Genomic DNA, 7,407 nt, shown 5'->3' on the forward strand with positions numbered 1-7,407 from the left:
GTTAATATAACACCGATTATTTTCTTGAACAGTATTTTCAAGCCATGTGGTAATTTGGATGCAGACACTTTTATGTTGTTCATGCAGACCAAATTGAACAATTAAGCCTTTTAGCAGGTAGTGGTAACTTCTGTTGGAGGACAAGTTGCACCTTCTTTTATGCTATGGTGGAAACATTTAAAGCTTAGGTGAATAAGTTCCATCAAATTTAAGAGAGATGAGAGAAACGACTAGCATGAATCAGATAAATATTGCTTTTTCCATAGGTCTTGAGACAAAACACTCAACTTGGTGTTTGCATGGGATCCACTCACACACATATATTGGAGACATCACAAAACCATATATGTACCACTGGCCTAGCAGCTTCAAAACGGCTTTTAAAGACTACACTGGTGGTGTAGGTACACATTAAGGGCCCTTGAATCCTTATTTTCTTAGTTGCAGAAGAACTTGCTTCTGTCTGTGCTTCGTTTGCCATCAGAATTCTTGCCTCATTCTCCTTCTGTCTTTCCTTCTCCTCTTAGACAGGCAAACCATGTGGCCCAAGTAGATCAAGGTATGTGTGCTGACAAAGAGAAATAGCAGCACCAGTAGCGAACATGTGAAATAGGAAAGGCCTGATCATAACAAACATTGGTACAGCCAGGCTGCTGAGTGTTACAGATAAAATCTGATTGTTCATCTGTCCAAACAGACAAACCTGCAACACTCTGAATTAATATTCTGAAGATAAAAAGTACAGTCAGCCAGACTTTCCCAATAAGTGTGGAATGTTCCTGGACATCATCCAATAAGAGCTTTAACAACTCCCATCCTGTCATGTTTCACAGAATCTACCAATGGGGAAAAAAAAGACAATTACAAAATTAAAGGGCAAGTATAGAAAAGTGGATATGGACACAGTTATGTTTGCGAAAGAGAGGAAAATATCAGAAGTTTTAGTAGTATAAAAGTAGTAGTAAGGTGACACTTCTTTAAGCAGCCACTTTTTACAAATATAATATTTGTACCTAAAAAGTACACCATAGTGTAGTTACTATGTATTTTGTTTGTCTGTCTTTGAATTCCTATCATGCCTCATTCTGACTATAGTTATATTATAGGAGACACGTTATCCACTTGCCAAAATTCGCAAGAGACACTTTCCACATGAATGACATCTTGACAGGTCTCAGTTCTCGGTCACAAAAAAACTGTAAAGATGGCCATACATGGGGCAACTTATTGACCTATGTGTAGTGGCTGTCCCTTGACATATGTGCACTTATGTGCACTCCAGTTGCAGGAACAAAAAACATGGAGCCAGATTTACAAAGATCAGGTTGGACTCTGATTTTGCATTTTAATGCAGCAGGGGGTCCTGGAGAGCAGGGTATAGATTAAGCAATAATGCTGTAAGAATACAACCCTGATGTTGCTGAACTACAGCATGCCTTAACCTTGATAACACGTTAAAGCACACTAGGAATTAGTCCAGCAACAAGTGAGGTTGAGCAGTGCAGTAGAGTGGGGTCTAGTGTCCCTTTAGTGGATTTTAAAAATCAGCTTTTTTAGTTCAAAACTCTTCCAGTTTACAGCCATATATGTGTCCCATATAGAAAACGATGCCTTAATACATGCAACACATTATTCTAGCACAAGAAATACTGAATCTGCCTAAGTACAGCACTCTAAAATACATGAACTTTAAAAAGGTCATTACATTTTATTTCTCAAATTTTAATTTTCCAAAATTGGTGGGGGCTTACTGCATGGTTGTTACACCCAGATCACCACACATATGTCACAAAGGCCATATAAGGACTGGTGACATCATTCTGATATTTTAAACAATTGCTTAGTAATAGTGGTAGTGAAATAAAGCCAAAAGCCTTTCCTTGGGCCCGAAGCTGCTAGGAAACAGCTAGTTGATGACGCATGAGTATTGCTGCTAGAATGTACATTAGACCTGTGTTTGTTAAAACTTTTCTGCCACCACCTACATTCTTTTCACCTGTGAGTTCAGAGTGTATCAGGCATTATGCGATACTGAAGCAAGAAGTCAAGAAAGTTTGGAAAAGTTGAAAAACAAGTCAGTTGACAAAGAAATATGCAGGATGATATTCTGGCTGCGACATCTGTTGGGACCAGGGATTTTTAATAAACAGGGGAACGGAGCATTGCCAGGGACAAGACCCCATCCCTTATTTTAACTGCAATAACTATTTAAGGAAACAACTCCCAGCAATGGCAGACTCATGATTTTGTTCAAACCTTGAGTTGGAACCCTGCTAATTTCTATCTGGAGGACCATTTTACGGTATCGGTGAACCCAGGGCAGAACCCAGTCCTACAACAATTTTTGGCAGCATCACCTTCAAGCAGGTAAAGTTGAATACAATAAGGCAGAATTAGATGCACTTTCCAGGACCAACATGCATGAGATCGGAAAAACCATAATAAGAAAATATGGGATAAAAATATATCCCCTAAAGATACCTTTTTAAAACTTGTATTTGTTGCAACAAAGATGTAACCAAATAAAAAAACAAAAATGGTTACATAGAAATGTTCCAGTTGAAAAATATGAGGTCCTGCTATTTCTGGGGTCCCCCCCTTCCTGTGCTATTCTGTCCGGTAGTACCTGAGAAAATTGGTTTGCAGCTTGGTAGGAACTGCAAAACATTTATCCTGTGTGTTTACTTTACACAATTGCTTAATACATCCTAATAAAAAGGTCGCATTTAAATACGTTTTCTAGAACATCTTAAAAAAAAATGTAAGGTCCCTATGCTCCGGAAGGGTCCCCATGAATTATAAACTGTATAATGCATATTGTAAAACAATTGTTAGTGGTTTTCAATATATACAATAAGAATGTGCAATCCCTTAAACAGCCCTTTAATATTTGTTGTACTGCAACTCCCAAACATCTCAACAACATCAGGAGGCTTTCAGTGGGTGTTGGATGTTTCAGGTTAAGAAAAGCTCAGGGGATAAATAATTGTACTCCTCTCATTTCTGGGCCCGGGTCTTCTGCTTCTCTAGCTTCAGCCCATGCTGGTGTAAATACTTATATGGTAGAGAATGCATGTAATACTGACAAAAACCAATATAAAACAGACAGAGACGTTATCATTAATGTAAAATGTCAGACATTTATACCAGAAGAACAGAGCAAATAAATCAACAACTCTTATCTAAGTCTGGCAGTACCAATACCTTCCTCCACTAAAAGGGTACTGCAACTTCATCTGATCCTAATGAACAAAACCCACTCACCTGTTTTGATCCCATCTATTAACCTGTGTTCAGCAATGAAATCTAGAACTTTGGAAAACTGGTCTAAAGGAAAATTTCAACAGGGAAAACAATTATTATGATGTAGACAGCATATTATCATAGCACCTAACAAAATTAATTCTATTTTCTCTAAATACAGTATCATTTTGAAATCATTTAACTTTTATTCCATGTATTGGAATTAAACTGGCTGCTAGGTTCTCTCTTATTCTCCTAACCAAGCAACAGTGTGAATGGCAGATTCTAAACTGATTAGAAGGGGGACATATATTGTTATAGATCCTTATAATGAATCTGCTTTCATGGATTCTGGGGGACTGCTGAACCCAAATACAATTTGAAATTTGGGCAGGTGAGAGGAAGATTGCAAATGAAAAGAAATACACACACACAGTATCTTATATCTTTATAATACACAAAAGCCATGAATATCCTGTAAATTATATCCTTATAAACGGTGAGTTCTGATGTCATCAGTTATAAACGGTGAGTTCTGATGTAATTTCTGTCACATGACTCATTGAAATTTGTGTATTATAATAAATAAAGTACCCCCAGTTGTAAAATATGAGGATATTAGAAGTTACCTCGGAGTTCCATGACCTGTATAAAAACACTCGGCCTTCGGCCTCGTGTTTTTATATGGTCATGAAACTCCTCGGTAACTTATAATATCCCTATATTTTACAAAAGGGGGTACTTTATTCACTATATACCATATTCTAACTTAGTTCATCTTTTCATTTAACTCCTCAAAGGATAAGGATATGACCCAGCGGTGTCAGACCAATATACTTCCTAGGCTTGTCAACAGCCTTTCACAATAAACCTGTGTTGATAAAATAAGAAAAAGAAACTGTAATGCTTGACTTCACAGAGTTTGTGCATCCGTGTTAATAAAGTTAATGAAAATAACTTGTGAATACTGTCATTTAGGGCTCTTACACACGGGCGTTTTTACTGTGCTCCTCTGCGTTTGCTTTCTTCCGTTCAGCCCAAGAGTAAACCCACTCCATTATTGTCAAGGAGGCAGTACGTACACAGACGCACGTAAGCGCCAAACGCAGGTGGGAGGCAGCATGTTGCATTTTACCTGCATATGGCACTTACATGCATCTGTGTGAGTACATCCCCTTTGACAATAATTGAGTGTGTTTACTCCTGCGCTCCACTGCAGCTGAATGGAAGAAAGTGGACGCAGAGGAGCGCAGCAAAAAACGCCCGTGTGATAGAGTCCTTATTCTAGTTTCTGCCTTCTAGACTTCAGCTCTCCCTCCTACACCCTCAACAGATCTTTCTGACTGGTTGCTATAGTTGATTAGATCTGTAGCAAAAGTTTGCATCTTGTATTACATAACCCTCTCTCTTGGGAGCATTTTTTAAAAGAGAAGAGATAATTTTTCACATTAGGGCTCTTACAGATGAGCGTTTTTACCTGCGCTCCCCTGCGTTCTGTTTTTCTGCGTTCAGCCGCAGGGGAGCGCAGGACGCATTACATTTTTTCCAATGGGGCTGTACTCACACAGGCGCGTGTAGGCGCTGAACGCCGGTTGAGACGCAACATGCTGCATGTTTCCTGCGTTCGGCACCTACACGCGCCTGTGTGAGTACAGCCCCATTGGAAAAAATGTAATACGTCTATTCCTGCGCTCCCCTGCGGCTGAACGCAGAAAAACAGAATGCAGTGGAGCGCAGGTAAAAACGCTCATCTGTAAGAGCCCTTAATGGAGAGTGCCAATTAATGGAGCTAAGGCAAAACAATTCAGAACTGCTAATGCTAACAATAACATAGAGCACTACACCTGAACAGCCTGTAAAGGCAAGTACCCTTCCTCCACCCTAGAATGTAGGTGGAGAGGAGAGCAAATCCTTAAAAGAACAGTAACATCAAAAAACAAGTGTTTTATAGTAATAAAAATATAATGTAGTGTTGCCCTACACTGGTAAAACTGCTGTTTGCTTCAGAAACACTACTATTGTTTATATAAATAAGCTGTTGTGTAGCAATGGGGGCAGCCATTCAAAGAAGAAAAGGCTCTCACACAACATATAACAGATAAGCTCTGTAGAACATAATGGTGTTATCTGTTATCAATTACATATTGGGGACTGCCGTACCTCCACCCTGTGCACCAGGCGTTCTCTGGTAAGCCATTCGAGTGTGCTCTGCTTCATCCAAAGTTTCTGTTATCTGTTATCCACCATTTAACCTGTGCCATGTAGACCTTTTTCAATTTCCATCATTGCTACACAACAGCTTGTTTATATGAACTATAGTAGTGTTTCTGAAGCAAACATATCAGTATGTATATTGAGCTGGACAAATCAAGCTGCTGATTTACTACTATATACTGCTATATTTTGTGTTGGACACCTGAGGGTAGTGCATTTCAAAAAAAGATGTATTTTCCAGCTGTTTGGATTTGAGAGCTATGGAACCTGAATGACAGCGTCTTAGTTTTGGTTTTAAACTTGCATCGTGAAACACACAATGGTAACATTTCATTATCTATGACACTATTTAAAATACACCTTTATGTTTGATGTTTTCAGTTACAAAGTCTTTACTGGACTATGCATTTTATTTTTCAAGGGCAAAAAATATATTTAATTGGTGGTTGCCACACTTTAAGGCAACCCCTGTGACCCCAGATACTAAATTCCATGTAACCATATGTGCCATAGACTCTGCTGCCCAGGGCCGAATTTCTATTTCTGGCACCCCCAGGCCAGCCGGCCCAGTCTGACCCTGGTGCCAAGGGTAGTCAATCAGGATTCTACCAGATCTGCCAAGATGGTGCCTCCATTGAGCAAGAGATGGCAGCAGAGGTGCAAGGGCAGGGAGGCAGAGAATAATGACTAGGCAATTGTCACATAACTTGTGCTATTGTCATATTAGAATAAAGCATCTTGTGTACAGAAGTTCAGCAAAAATGGGGATGGATTTTTAAAGCAATATTATACATTAAACACTTTCCCCCTACTCTCCAGGACCAGTAACCTCTGTCCTATAAACCAAGATATTTGTAAGCTCTCCTATAGGTGCCGTCCTGCCATCCCTAGCACCAGCTGTGTAATGGTGTAGTATTAGCAAGAAATAATTACTGTATATTCTCACTATGTTAAACAATAGATTTCTATTTATATATTTCTGACTCTCTTTGACTAAAATACCTAAACTATTGCTCCAAACGTGTTTTTTTTTTTAAAAAAGCTAACCAAGTTGTGGTACTTTGCTGCAAAATGCCTCCCTAGTGGTGGATTGGGCTGGGCACACATATAGTATAGTAATTCCTGTAAACTATATTGTACTGTGCATGTGCCCGACCTCTGCAAGGACGCTGGGAGCAGAAGAAAAATGGTGCTAGTTGTGCACTTGACTAAAGTATCCCAGGCTGGTTAATTTTATTTTTAAAGCGAAGGTGCACAGGTTAGAGTAAAAGGTTAGTGATTTTGGTTACCAGACTGCAACCGCCCAATTGGGGGGCGTTTATGACAATGTTACAGAGAAAGTTAACTAATTCTAGCAAATACTCTATAAGTACAGAAGATTGTCTGTTTCATCTATATTTTTATCATCCAGTTATGTGGTTTATGCTTTGTTCATTATATTGAAGTCATTAAAGGGGCTCCTTAATGCCCCCTCTGCAAATTACCTGCAAATTTGTATAAGTCACGGACCCCCTTTATCACCAGTCCCCCCCCCTCTCATGGGCCCCTTGCTACTGCAGGCTCTGTTTCCTCTATAGTTACACCAGTGCATTTTACATAAAAACTGTTCACCCCACCGGAGGTATATTTCAAAGAAAAGCACCCTAGTTATGTGCATGTATGTGTTGAGGCACATACATGCACATAACAAGGAAATGCCCAGGCTCTCTCATTATGCATGTGATGTAGGATCGGACAACGTGTCGACCATTTCCAATGCTGAACTTGCAGTTGCCAGGAAAAAATGTATAGCTGCTCAGAATTTATTCAGACTGAGGAGCTTTGTACCCAACCTACACATAAGATGAACATTCCTGACCTAATAAATAATGTTTATCACTGTTTATTACTTATTTGTGGGGTTTCATTTTCATGAAAATGGATTTCTACATTGACATAAAGACAAACATC

The 7,407-nt window shown here is 39.2% G+C and overlaps 1 pseudogene; it reads right to left on the reverse strand.

Moving 5' to 3' along the window:
• On the reverse strand, positions 1-874 carry LOC108707720 (annotated as a pseudogene).
• Positions 875-7,407: the final 6,533 nt, after the last annotated feature.

This window comes from Xenopus laevis, chromosome 2L, assembly GCF_017654675.1.
Source record: "Xenopus laevis strain J_2021 chromosome 2L, Xenopus_laevis_v10.1, whole genome shotgun sequence".
In the NCBI taxonomy this organism is placed as follows: Eukaryota; Metazoa; Chordata; class Amphibia; order Anura; family Pipidae; genus Xenopus; species Xenopus laevis.